The 13,900-nt window shown below is 43.9% G+C and overlaps 1 protein-coding gene across 4 annotated transcripts in view; it reads left to right on the forward strand.

Moving 5' to 3' along the window:
* The first annotated feature begins 379 nt into the window (after nt 1-379).
* The window catches only part of IRF2 (interferon regulatory factor 2), an 87,049-nt gene continuing 73,528 nt past the window's right edge, over nt 380-13,900 (forward strand). Inside the window, exons 1-2 of one of the 4 annotated variants that reach the window (XM_019666958.1) lie at nt 380-591; nt 11,563-11,647. The gene's annotated coding sequence lies outside the window, so the exon portion shown is untranslated. Of the gene's footprint in view, nt 592-921; nt 998-2,112; nt 2,203-11,562; nt 11,648-13,900 lie in introns of those variants that run through there. The other 3 variants (XM_019666954.1, XM_019666955.1, XM_019666957.1) reach the window with 3 other exon arrangements.

Genomic DNA, 13,900 nt, shown 5'->3' on the forward strand with positions numbered 1-13,900 from the left:
CTCCAGCCACTAGCTTCTCGCCTGAACTCAAGCTCGCGCCCCGTCGCCTCCGGACCCCCGTTCCCCCCCACCCCCCACCCCACTCGCGTGTTCGCTCGGCGAGCGTTCGCACGCCGGTGCGCGAACCACAGACTCACGAGCAGCCGCTTGTTGCTCCCGCTGCCGCCGCGACGTGGGGAAGCGAAAATGAAATTGACTTCGAGAAATGATGAAAGCCGCGCTGCCTGCCAATGAACAGCGGCGGCGAACTTCCGCACCTCGCGGCCGGGCCGCCCGCCCGGTTGCACAAGCTTGAAACAAACACTGGGGGAGGAAGGGCGGAGAGAGGAGGGCGGAGAGGGGAAGGGAGGGAGGGAGGCAGGCCGGCAGGGAGGAGGGCGGGGGGTGGGGGGATTTCCAGCCTCGGCTCTTCGCAGTTTCCTCTCCTTGTTTTGCTTTCGATCTGGACTGTTCTCAGGCAAGCCGGGGAGTAACTTTTAGTTTTGCTCCTGCGATTATTCAACTGACGGGCTTTCATTTCCATTTCACACACCCTAGCAACACTTAAACCTTGCGGAATTGTATTGGTAGCGTGACAAAGCACACTGAGAGGTAACATTTTTCAAATAATAGTTGTGACTGTGCGTGTGTGTTTTTCTCGGGGGGCATGTTGATGAGAACTGGAGGGGAGATATGTGTGTGTGTGTGTGTGGGTGTCCTGATGTTTTGACACAGTGTTTTGCAGACGGAAGATGCTGGGGTTCATAAATATTAATGCCGATTTTGGGAAGAACAGTAGGCGCTGTTATGGATCATCTGATTTTAGGGGAAGCAGGTTCTGCTGCTGTTGCTGCTGCTGCTGGGGCTGCTGAGGCTGCAAGGAGGAGGAGGAGGTAGAGAGGGAGGAGGAGGAGGAGGAGGAGGAGGTTGGTGGAGGTTTAATTTCACTTTTGGATTTGCAGATGCGGAAAGGTCGCTCCATGGACACAGACCTGCTCTGTGTGATTCTGCGCCCCAGGTGTTGTGTGTGTGTGTGTGTGTGTGTGTGTGTGTGTGTGTGTGTGTGTGTGGTACTGGTTCGCTGGAGTTGGGCCTCCTTTTACAACAAAATTGTCGTGTGCAAGTGTGTGCGTGTGCGTGTGAACAGACGCCGTCGCCTCCGGGTCCCAAGCAGGGGAGCAGGTCCTGCTCGGTGCCCGGCAGCGGCGCCACTTCGCAGGCAGCCTTCAGTGTAAATAAGCAGGAACCCGCCGTCCGCCCGGCCGCCTGCGCTCTGAACCCCGGAGGGGAGAGGCGCCTCCCGCCGCGGCCAAAGGAAACTTGATGGGAGGCCCGCGGCAGTCCCAGGGCTCGTCCGCACGCCGAGCTCCGGGAAGGGTCGGGGGGCGTCGGGTGCCAGCGGCCCAAACGGGCCGGCGGGCTCCGAGCGGGGCTGGGCGCCGGGCCTCGCCGGCGCGCCCGGCTTCCTGGGGGCTGGGCCACCGCTGCCGCCGCTCGGGAGCGACGCCGCGTCCTCCTTCCCGCCGGCCAGCGCCCAGCCCGGCCCCGGGGCTTTGTCGCTGCACTTGTCCCGGAGCGCGGGGGGCTCTGGCGGCGCGTCCCAGGAGGGCGCCGCGCCTAGCGGTCATCTGCCCCGGCCGCGGCCTAGCGCCAGGCGCCTCCGGGTCCCTGCGGGCGCCCCCAGGCCGGCCTCGCGCGCTGGGCCTGACCCGCCTCGGCTACGGAGCGGGCGAGGTGGGGGCGGGGAGCCTCCGGGGACCGAGCGGCGCCCTGCTGGCAGACTTGGGGGATCGGAGCCCCCCTGGGAAACCTGGGGCACAGGCCGCGGCGGGGCGTGGACGCGAGTGCCCGCCCCGCGCCCTTCGACCCCGCTCTGGGCGCCGAGTGGCATTCGCCCGCCGGCGGAACATGGTTGGTTCAAAGCCGCGGCCGCCACTTCCTTTCCGCCTAATCGGCGGGGCTCGCCCACCGAGCGCTGCCCGCCGCGGCCAGTCGTGGCGCCCGCCAGCCCTCGGCTGCTCTCCGTGCCACGGCCTGGGGGCCTTTCCAAATTCGAAGGGCTTCAGGATGTAACTTGTCCCCTTCCCCAGGACGCACCGGCATCTCTCTTTGGCCCGAGGTCTTGGTGCGTTTGCTGCCTTCGTCCCCTTGCCCCATTGGAACAGGGGAGAAGGGGAGGCCGGCAGCCGGAGCCGGGCGCGGTGACAGTAGTCCGGGCACCAGGTGAGGCGCCCAGGTCAGTCGGTGTAGCCAGGACCCTTGTTCATCAGTTGTAAATGTGACCCCTGGGACTGGCAGTAGAGGTTGCCACATATTAGCGGCTTGGCTTTCACTTGTTTTTTTTTTTTAACCCCGTAGCATAGAGTTTGGAACTCCGGGACATTTCACCCGCCCCTTCCCGCTTCAGTCTCCTCTCTCCAGTGTGGGTGGTAGGTAGTGCTCCTTGACCTGGGTTAGGGAATGAGAAAATGCAGCCTCTCTCTCTATGAGGATAAATGCTGGCACGTGCCTTCTGCCACTGGCCTCCCTGTTGCTGTGACTCGGTCTGTTTTTGATGAATGGCTAGGGAAGGTGGAGGATAGGTACATTTCCTGTTGTGGATTTTCAGGAATCAACCAAGGTTGCTGTCAAGCCTGCCGTCATTTATGTCTTTTCAGACCGATTTCAAATAACATTGGAACTTAGCACCTAGCAGTGTTTTGGTGCTCAAGGGCAGGTGCAGACAGGGGTCTGGTGACAGACGGAGCACCGAAAGTGGATGGTCTTGATGTTAGACAGATGCAGGCTCCCTTCCCCGGGACCTGGAGGTCATCACTGTTTCACTTCATGGGGCACACAGATTCAGGCTTCTGTAGTTTTCTCCCCCGCTCCAGTGCCCCCCCCCCATATTCCTTTTTTTTTTTGAGGCGGAAATACAAACCTTAAAAAAATCTTAGAAAAACTTGTCTTTTCTTAGGAAACGTATGGAGATAGACTATTTAGAATTTAAGCTGGCATTTCTAAGGGGAAACCTTGGAACATCTATTGATCGATGTGGTCAAGTTTGGAATTTCACTGTCATTAGTGAATGATTATAATTTATAACTTAGCCAGTTGTGTAAGAAGTTAGATTTTGGCCTCTTAGATCAAAAAGTTCTTGTCTGTTATAATTTGCAACTGCTTCTTAATAGTAAAGATTTACATATTTCATTCTCAATGAGTTGTCTTTTCTGTTGACCTAGGAAAGTTAGAGATAAGTTCACATATTTCAGTTACCTGTAAAAATGTCATCATAATCAAAAGTAAGTGTTAAATTGGAAGCAAATTATGGCAAACAAATGGTTGTCTTAAGTCCTGATAGCTCTGTGAACTATGGCCCCACTTGTCTCTTACTCTTCTTCCTGAAGTACTATATTAGGCAAATATTCAATACACAAAACTAGTTAAAGATGTTTAAACTTAGCAGTGGAAAATTGGAAACTTTGGATGTTTAATGTTTGATGTTCATTGACAGTCTCATGTTTCCAAGGACATTGTACTTTCACTCTTAGTATTATTCAAGTGTAAACTCTGTTGTTTTTAGAGCATTTTCACACATTTCCTTTTGATAGAGAACAAACCACTGAACTCTAAATGTAGTATCTGGGACATGGTTCCATTATGTGCTTTATACCAAAAAGGACTTAAAGCAAACAAGGGACTTTATTTATTCATTTAATAAATTTCCCTAGAACATTCACTATCCCTCAGACACAGTGCTAGGCTCTGTGTGTTCAACTGGGGAACAGGAAGACAACTTCTTTACTCTAGGGCAGCGGTTCTCAACCTTTCACAGTGGTCGCCTAAGACCATCGGAAAACACATATTTTCGATGGTCTTAGGAACCGAGACACCGCTCCTCTCCAGGTCCACATGCAGATACGCCCACATACGAGTACCCGGCGACCCCTGTGAAAGGGTCGTTAGAACCCCAAAGGGGTTGCAACCCACAGGTTGAGAACCACTGTGTCTAGGGAGACTGTATTCTAGTTGGCGCTGAGCTGACAGCACACAACTAAATGAATGCAGTAAATACAATTTGGGGGTAGTTCTATGGGAGGTACTTAACAGTATATCTGATAAGGTTGTTTTTGGGAACAGAGGAAATATTGTGTATGAAAGAAGGTTGTGTGAGTTACAGCAATCTACCAATGTGTAAGGCATTAACTTTCAGAATTCTACCAGCTTATTATTAATTTAAAAAGCCAGGAAATCATGACTGTGGATTAAATACTGACTTTCTCTTATAGAATTTTCAGCAAGAAGGGAACTTACTGATGTGATATATAATGGTATATATAATGGTAGAATATATAAACAGGAATTAAACACGAATAACTGGTTTATGTAAAGCATCAAAGTATTTAACAATGAAATAATGGCATTGTCAGTGAACTTTTTTTTTCTGTCAGATGAAAAGTTAGATTGTATTTATGGAGACCAGAAAAAGATCTTCACAAACTCAGTGTGCTTTAGTTTGAATCTTTTTTACTATTATTTGAGACATAATTCATTATTATTAGAGGCATGTCCTTCCTCATTTAATATTAATATTTTGCTATAACATCTTTAAAGGGACTCAGTTAACTTGCATTTATTGAATGCTTATCATGTGCCCAGCACTAAATATGTGAAAATAATGTGACAACATATGTGAGAGTAAATATAATAGTTTATATATAACATAAAATACACAAAGTAGTGTATAAAAATAATAAATTGCTGTGGAATGTGAGTTATGGTTAATAATAAAGTCAGTTCTTTTTTCATTTGTATGGGACACCGTGTTCCTTCCCACTCAGGTAGGAGGTCAAGGCTTTCTGCCCCGTTTGTGTCCTACTTTTGGCCTGAGTGTGATCAATATTTGCCCAAGGCCACGTTGAGGAATGGTCCTCATGATGGGGGTGGCTGGTGGGTGTGGAGGTTTGATTAAATCTTGATTTTTCAACAAAGAATGATAAATTATCTATAGGATCCAGATTTAAACCTGAAACCAATATTTCATATAAAATACCAAGGGAAATATACAGGCAGGAAACGAAGCCTACAGGCTCCTGTGGCTGAGCTGTAACCTGTCTCCAGGACTCCGCTTGGGCCTCCCAGGATGCTTGTAGTAGGCCCACAGTTGCCAGCATTTTACCTTCAGAGATCCCATTAAAATGATTTTCCCCCTCACCAGCTCTATCTTTTGACACTGTCTCTGAAACGCATTGCGTTCAGTTAGGAATACTTCATATGCTCCTTTTTATTATTCAGCAACACGTAAGTTCCTCAGAACTCCTGATTGACTTGAGAGAACTAGCATTGTCATATCTGGTTGATTTAATTCCAGCCAAAAAAGTGATGTTTTAAACAGGCTGGGCAGCTGTGTTTTAGATACGCTCATAGTCCTTCTAGGCTTCCTGAGGCTTTGGAACTAACCCTGGACCTTCCTACTTCCAGTAACTGAGTTCTGCTGGGGACCCAGGGACCCCAGGATGTGAACCATTGTGGTAACCCAGGCAGTTATTAAATGAACAGAAACATTATGCCCATGTTTCATTTATTTGTTAAATGTTTGCTGACAACCAGCCATGTTCAAGGCTCCCTGTAGTGGAGGTACTTGAACACAAGAGTCCAGAGGCCTGGGATTGACTTTCAGCTTTTTTATTAACTTTCCATCCACTTCCCCTTTCTGGACCTTAGTTTTCACATCTGCATAGTTCTGTCGTCTCTGGATGGGACTTGTGTGTGTATCAAAATCACTAAGGGGAGGGGGCTTTTAGAAACCCCCCCGGGAACCTTCAGATCTAAAACCCCTTCCCCTCCTCGACTCGTGTGCCGTAAGGAATCCCCCTTGTCCTTCCCCTCAGTAAGTCTCTAATATTCACTAGTGTGGCCTGGATCTCTGTGCCTCAGGTTGTGTAGGCCAGAGAGCAAAGGTGGAGAACTGCTGAATCAAGGATCTCTTCTCAGAGCCAAACCTTTTTAGTTTTTCATTGGCTCAGAGGCTGCGTTATGCAGGAAGGTAAGCAGATGGAACCCGTTATCCACATTTTAGACCAGGCTTTGAATAGGGAATCACTCTCTGTTGGCTCTGCCCATGTTGACATTGTGTGTCATACAAAAATGATATGAGTGTTCTGGTTGTGAAACTTTGAATTTTCCATTCTGCAGGGGCAAGAAGGACTTTGTGTTATGGGTATGTCTCCTTGTCTAGGAAAGCCATGAAGAGTTATGGATTTGTTTGTTGTTTCTGTTTTTTCTGTTTTGGCTTATATCCCCCTTTTACAATTTAGTATTTAGCTTCGATAAGCAAGAAAGAACTGGAGTGGAGCAAAAATGTCTCCGTGTGTCTCGTGCCCTGTGTGCATGCCTTGTAGTCCCCATTTTTATGAGAAACAGAAGGCTATGCGGTTCTTTCTGATGATGGATTCTAAGTATGTTTATCTCAAGGGCAAGGCCAATGCAGTTCAACAAAATATCTTAATTTAGGATTTTGTGTGATAAAAGCTTGTCCAGTTTTCATTAAACATTTTTTTGAGAGTTCACTACTTGCTATTAATTTTCATCAATAATTTCTTTCAGGTGTACTTAGCAGGCTGTTGCTATCTGTGAAAACATTTGATACTTGCACACCTAATGTGATCAAAGGAAAGATGAGTTTGCAATTTAATTTGTTCTTATTGAGATTATGAATATCAGGTTTTTGTAGAATCCAAAGAAATACTTTATAGATAGACTATACTGCCCCGGACCCATAAGTTTCAGATCCTACTGATTTTCCCATTTCCTGACGATGTATTAAGTGAGAAACAATTGCATACAAATTACTTTATTTTAAGTAGTATCTAACGTGTTATTTTTTTTTAAGACTTTATTGGGGAGTTGGGGGAGGGAACAGTGTTGGGGAATTGGGGAAGGGGAACATTGTGTTTCTCCAGGACCCATCAACTCCAAGTCCAGTTGCCGCTTTCTATCTAGTTGCGGGGGGGAGGGAGGGGGCACAGCCCACCATGGCATGTGGAAGTAGAATCGGCAACCTTGTTGTTAAGAGCATGCGCTCTAACCAACTGAGCCACCCGGCAGGCCCTAACATGTTATTTTTGAGAGAGTTTTTTTTCCCTCCTTACCCTAGACTTATTGAAGACAACGAGAAAAATGATAGCGGTGAGAAGATAGTGTCCTAACACCTTTGAGCTAGGATGTTAGTGAGTGTGTGGGGTGGTGGACCAAGAGTAGGGAGGACATTGAAAAGTGACAGTTGGGGGATGAGGTGATGAAAAAACAGAATAAGGTGGAGAGTAGAATAGTGCCTCCTAAATTATTGAGTGGGAGAGAGAGAAGAGGGAATCGGGCAGGTAGGTTTTTTGTCTTGCCACAACTGTTATTGAAAGCATTTCAGAGGTGGTGGGAGCGAGTTGCCAGTTAAATGATAGTTAACTCAAGGGCAAGTTGAAATTCTGGAAGGCCCTCCACTTCCAACTTTGGAGTTAGTCCTTTTTATCCTTAGGAGGATGACGTCTAATGGGAAAACTGCTAGGCGTTAGCCAGCTTTAGATAGGTAAACAAGAAGCTCTGAGTGGTTGTCACTAAGGCATGGTTGAAGCCACCTTAGAGGTAGTGTTAGAGCTGGAGAGGATGGAGGAATTGATATAACCTGAGGCCTCAGACGTAATCCAAAATTGCCCTTGGAGGCAACCATGGGCCCTGAGAGTAAGGTACAGGTTGATAACATCATAAATATTGTGCTAGTTCTCCTAGGCTCTCCTCTCTTCCTCTACGCCGGTCGTCCTGCTGCTGTTTTATTTTTGTCAAGTTTTAGGAGATGACTAGGGAATTAGTGGAATTGAATGAATGGGCCAATACTGTGTTTCCCTGAAGAATAGATGGCACAAGTTAACATTGAAGTATGAATGCCGTAACTGGGAACTGCAGATTTTGAAACTGGCACTCCATGTTGTAGTTGGGATTGTACATTGAAGTTAGCTTTCTGGAATTCAATTTGGTGTTACATACTAAAGCCTTAAAAATGTTAAACTCTCTGTTCCAGTAATTCTACTTCTGGGAACTTACCCACATGAAATAACTAGAAATGGGACAAAGACTTATGTATAAGGATGTTTATAGAATTAGCTTTTGTTATAGTGAAAACTTGGAAACAACCTAAATACCCAATGATAGGAACACATTTAAATGAATTACGGCACATCCACACCATGAATATAGATAGCTTATCCAATTCATGTTTTTGCTTTCAATGATGGGAAAATGTTTGTGTTATGTGTTGAGTGGAGAAAGAGGATATTCAACTGTGACATTAATTTTATTTTTAAAATGTATGTGTGTATTTATATATACATCATTAAAAAAAAAACCAGAAGCAAACATTTAGATGGTGGGATTGTATTTGGCTTCTCCCCCTCCCCTGAAGCACTTGTATTTTCCAAATTTAATACAACAGCACAATTACTTTTATAACCAGAAAAATAGTCTCAAGACAATTCTAAAGTGTCCCCTCTGACGTCACCTCTGGTAAATGTAAGATTGGGACCAGTGAATTGCATGGGCTGAGGAGGCTGTGCATGGGACTTGGCCATCCTTGAGCGCTCTCTGCTTTGATACATGAAGCCAGGCCCTAGAGTCAGGGCTTTCCGAGCCAGGGCCAATAGACGGTGCCATTATCCCGACACAACTTTTGCTATTTCATGACCCTTAGATTGATGAATCCTCGGTGAGATTGGGACACGCTGTTTTGTCAAGAACTGTGAAGGGTCTGAGCCGTTACCCCATTTCACAGAAATGTCCTTTATGTATGTGAATACTGCAGACTTCAAGACACTGGCATACGAGAAGAGTTCTTTACTGATCTTTACAGCCAAGTCAACAGCCAGAGTGACGTTGTCGCATTGGTTCCCCATATCTACACCTGGAGGCGATGCTATGAAAACCGATGCAATGTGGGTGTGGGTTGCACTCTGTGGGTTCTCATCCTAACCTTTTGGGGTATAGGGCTTTTACAACCTGGAGGTGTCCCTAAGGTCTGGGCTTCATCTCTTTTGAAATGTACATTTCATGAGCTAGGTCTTCCTGGCACCTTGGAAACTTAACCTTTGGACCTAGTCTGGGCTGTCACCAATTGGCCTTCTTGAGGAGACAAAGAAGTTTAATTACCTTTTTGGATCAGAGCAATTAATTTAGACAAATGGCCACAGATCCAGGTTTTGTGTCTGTGTGAAGAGCAAAATGTTTCTAAAGGAAGTGAATGCAGACATTCCCTATCTTTCTATCATATACATTCCCCATATTTACAGAGTATACCTTCCTGTGTCTCAGGTGGTAAGATGTGTCAGGAGAACATGGAAGAATCCAGGGAAGTTTTATCCACCCCCCACCCCACCCTGCATACAATCTCCTATTGGAGAAGGACTTAGTATGCCTCAGTCAGAGTGTGACTTCTGACTTTTCATAACAGGAGAAGACTCTAAATCTGTAATGTTTGTCTGAAAAAAATTTAGAATAGTTGTGATCCCTTTATAGATACTGGAGACATTTTTGGATTGTTACAAAACAAGGGTTAGGTATAGCCGTGAAGAGGTCAGAGGCAGAATGCCAAAGCACAGCCAAAAAGAAAAAAGAAAGTACTGATTAGGACAACATTGTCCAAAACATATATAATGTGCACCACATAAAATTTTTAATTTTCTAGTAGCCATGTTAGAAAAGCAAAAAGAAGTAGGTGAAATTAATTTTAATAATATTTTATGTTACCCTGTATATTCAAAATATTACCATTTCAACATGAAATTAATATAAAAACATGAATGAGATCATGAATGTTCTTTTTTCATACTGCATCTTCAAAAGCCAATGTATCTTTTATACCCACAGCACATCTTAGTTCAGCCTGATCACATTTCAAGTGTGCAGTAGCCGCTTGGGGCTGGTGGCTGTCATATTAGATGGTGTGGGATTAGGACATAAAGCAAGGTGTGAAGAACAATATGGGGAAAAGTAACACAGGGACTAAACTTAGAAGGACTGAAGGAAAGCAGAGTTAGAGTGGCCGTTTTGATCATATCTGCATGCATCGCCCTGTGTTTTCACCCACAAACCTTACCTGATCTCTTAAGCCTAAAATAATAAAATGCTCTGACTTTCTTCAGAAGCAACACACTGTACTCAAATGTACCATTCCTATGGCAATTAGTCATGAACATCTTGAACCTTTCCTGGCTTCCCAAACTGTTATGAAAATTGTTAATTCCTTGGATTTTTCTATTTATAACACCAACATGGCAAGTTATTTGAGAGCTAGGATCGTGTCGGATTTCTTTGCATTCCCAGTAAGAACTAGATAAATAGTTGTTGATTTGATTTTCAGCTGTAAAGCAGAGGTTAGCTGAGGAGGCTGAATTCCAGCTTGGGATGGATGGCACGGATCTACTTTGTGTTAGAAGCCTAGTGGTATATGTGTTCAGCACATAAATATTGGGATTTGTCACGTTGCATTAGGGCTTCCACTTCCACAGGGTGAAAAATTGTTTGGTTTTTCTCTTTTGCACTGAGGCCTTTAAAAAAATCTTATCAGTCAATCCATTCCTTTGACATTTAAGTTCCAATGATACTAATACCTTCTCGTGCATATAAGTAAGCTGTGTTTGCCGATAAACTGGAGATAAACATTTGGGAGCTGCTGCTTTCTTGCTGGGTTAGTTAATTATTAACAATAACTTGGTTATTAACAAACACTCAGCCCATTACCTGTATGCAGCGAACATTCTTTTGAAGTCAAATATAGTATTTTGCAGTTGCCTTCATTTGTTCTTTTCAGCTGTAACTGTTGGGTTGAAGCAACAAACTTATCCACAGAGCCAAGGCAATTTTATTTTTACTGAAGCCTACCTAAGAACTGCTTAGGTAGCGTTTCTTGGAGAGATTAAATACGACCTTCACTGAATCATGTTAGCAGGGCCAGCAGCTAGAAAAATAAAGACTAAACCAAACCTTCAGAAAAAAAAAAAAAAAAAAGTCCCAGCTGCTCCGTGGGTCAGAGCTTGCCTGATTGCTTTCTTCCAATGAAAACACTGTAGATTAGTTTTAAGTGAATTCTAGTAGGTTTGGGGATTTGCAGCTGACAGAAGAACAGGAAAGGATAATCTCACTTTAAAATAGTAATCTGGAAGGTAAATCTTTGTTGACTCTTTTCAGGAATGTTGGGATTTTGTTCGCATGGAAAGACTTAACTCATGTGCACTGTTGAGCTGACCTTTAAGGTGCAGGTCCTCAGGGTAGAATGAGGTTAGGGAATTACACATGAGGCTCTAGTCCCAAGAGGACGCTCTGGGTACTCCCAAGGAGAGACACAGGTGGCCCTCTCCCCGTTCTCCTCTCTGTTACTAGAATGAAAGTGGAAACTTGGGGAGGCCCCAAAAGGGAATGTAGATGAACTGCTATTTCCACTTTTGGGTGTGGTCATACTGGTGATTTGAGAAGTCAGGGTGAATGTAAAATATTATCAGAGGTTTTGCCTCTCTTACAGATGCTTTTAATGCATTAAGGCTTTTTTTTTTCCTTTGATGGTAGGTTGCAATTTGGGAGATGAGATAGAGAAGGTCATTCAACTGGAACAGTGGACTTTTGACCATTCATTCAGTCATTTATTTAACAGGTATTTACTCTGTGCTAACTCTATGTAGAGGGAGGTATTAAAAGGTAAAAAAGTAATCAACTTGGATTTGAGTTAGCTAGGTAGAGGATCTGCATTGCTTATAGTGAAGAGCCTAATTTATACAGCTAGATAAAACAGAATCAAGCAATTGGGTAACCAAGACCACAGCTCCAGGAGTGATTTTAGATATCCGTGAATTCCTTCTAGAGTCTTCCATTGGCTCATAGGGTTGTCTCAGGTTGTAAGGGAAACAACAATGCTAATGTGACCAAGTCTTGGCCAGCTGTATACCTTTTCTTTTCTAAAAGTCAGATTCTTAATAAATCATGTAATAGGCATGAAACAACATATTGTTGTATTGTTGCTGTTTTTCTACTATTCTTCCGTATTTAGCTTGGCATCTAGCATTCAGCTGCTGTCTGGTGTCTTTTGTCATTTAGGAAAACCATGTGGGTAAGTCCTGATAGCTGTCTACTTCCTTTTCTCTTAGGGTAGGATCCTGTAACTAGCAGTGCTGCTAAGAAATACTGTACTGCTGCTCTAAATCCCTCCCTGGAGGTTGGTGCTGGGAGAATCTAGCCCTTTTATATGTCCAGGAGAGGCTTTCTCCTCATATGGTTTGAGATGACATCACCATGAAGGGGAAATTGGTCCTAATTTCATTTTGAAAATCCATCATTCATCTCCTCTCTCTCTCTCTCTCTCTCTCTCTCTTGCTGTCTCTCTCGATCACGTTCTCTCTTGCTCTCTCTCTCTCCCCACATGCGTGTGTTTGACCAGTGAATACTTCAGGTTGCCTGGAATGAAAGAATAATTATCTATAACAGGACTGAAGGAAATAGTGGCAACAAGTAGTGAATTCCCAAATGCATGAACACGTCTAGTTCTTTTTTTTTTAATTGTAAACGCTACATAACATACAGTTTACCACTGTGGTCATCTTTAAGTTTAGAACCCAGTGGCATTTAGTGCATTTACAATGTTGTGCAACCATCACCACCCTCCATCTCCCGAACTTTTTCATCATCTCAAACAGAAACTCTGTACCTATTAACAATAACCCCACTTCCCTCAGCTCCTGGCAACCACCATTTGCTTTCTGTCTCTATGAATTTGACTCTTCTAGGTACTTCAAATAAATGGAATCATATAGTATTTGTCCTTTTGTGTCTGGTTTATTTCACTTAGCAGAATATTTTCCAGGTTCATCCATGTTGTAGGATGTATCAGAACCTCATTCCTGTTTAAGACTGAGTAATATTCCCACCATTTTGTTTATCCATTCATCTGTTGATGGGTACTTGGGCTGCTACTACCATTTGGCTATTGTGAATAATGCTGCTGTGGACATTAGTATAAGAGCATCTGTTTGAGTCCCTGTTTGCAATTCTTTTAATTCAGTGCATCATATGGTAATTCTATGTTTAACATTTTGAGGAACCGCCAAACTGTTTTCCACAGTGGCTGTGGAAAATTTTACATTTCCACCAGTAAAGCACAAGGGTTCTAGTTTCTCCATACCCTTGCCAAAATTTGTTATTTTCTGGGTTTTTTAGATAATAGCCTCCCTAATTGGTGTGAGGTGCTATCTCATTGTGGTTTTGATTTGCATTTCCCTAATAGCGATATTGAGCCTTTTTTCATGTGCTTCCTGGCAATTTATATATCTTCTTTGGAGAAACGTCTATTCTAGTTCTTTGCCCATTTTTGAATGGATTATTTGTTTTTTGGGGTTTTTTTTGTAGTTGAATTATAGATTGAGTCATTTTTTTGTGGGTTCCAAAATGATATATTATGCATTTCACGCAATCCTTTTGAAAAGTTGGTCTTTATTGAATAATATAGCCTGGTAAGAAAACATATGGATTATAAATAAGAGTGAATTACAAATAATTGGGAAGAAGATACATCATGTTTTTGTTTGACATAAAACAGAAGGGTAACAAGAATTGCAAAAATTTGTATTCCCTTCAGGCTTGGGGCCAAGGCTCTTAAAAAAGTCCTTAAAATTAACCTCAAGTACTGTGAAAACAAATATGATAATGATGAAATTAAGTTGAAGACTTCTTTCTGCAAACAAATATTTAAATAAAACTCTTCAGGAGAATTAATTCCTTCAGCAGACTTTTTTTTAAAGATTTTTTTATTGGGGAATTGGGGGATGGGAACAGACAAGTTGCTGTCCTTTTGTTCTTCAGTCTAGTTGTGGAGGACGTTGCTTCACTGGCCCAAGTTGGCACCATCATTGCGCTC

This window comes from Hipposideros armiger, unplaced genomic scaffold (genome assembly GCF_001890085.2).
Source record: "Hipposideros armiger isolate ML-2016 unplaced genomic scaffold, ASM189008v1 scaffold_481, whole genome shotgun sequence".
Taxonomy (NCBI): Eukaryota; Metazoa; Chordata; class Mammalia; order Chiroptera; family Hipposideridae; genus Hipposideros; species Hipposideros armiger.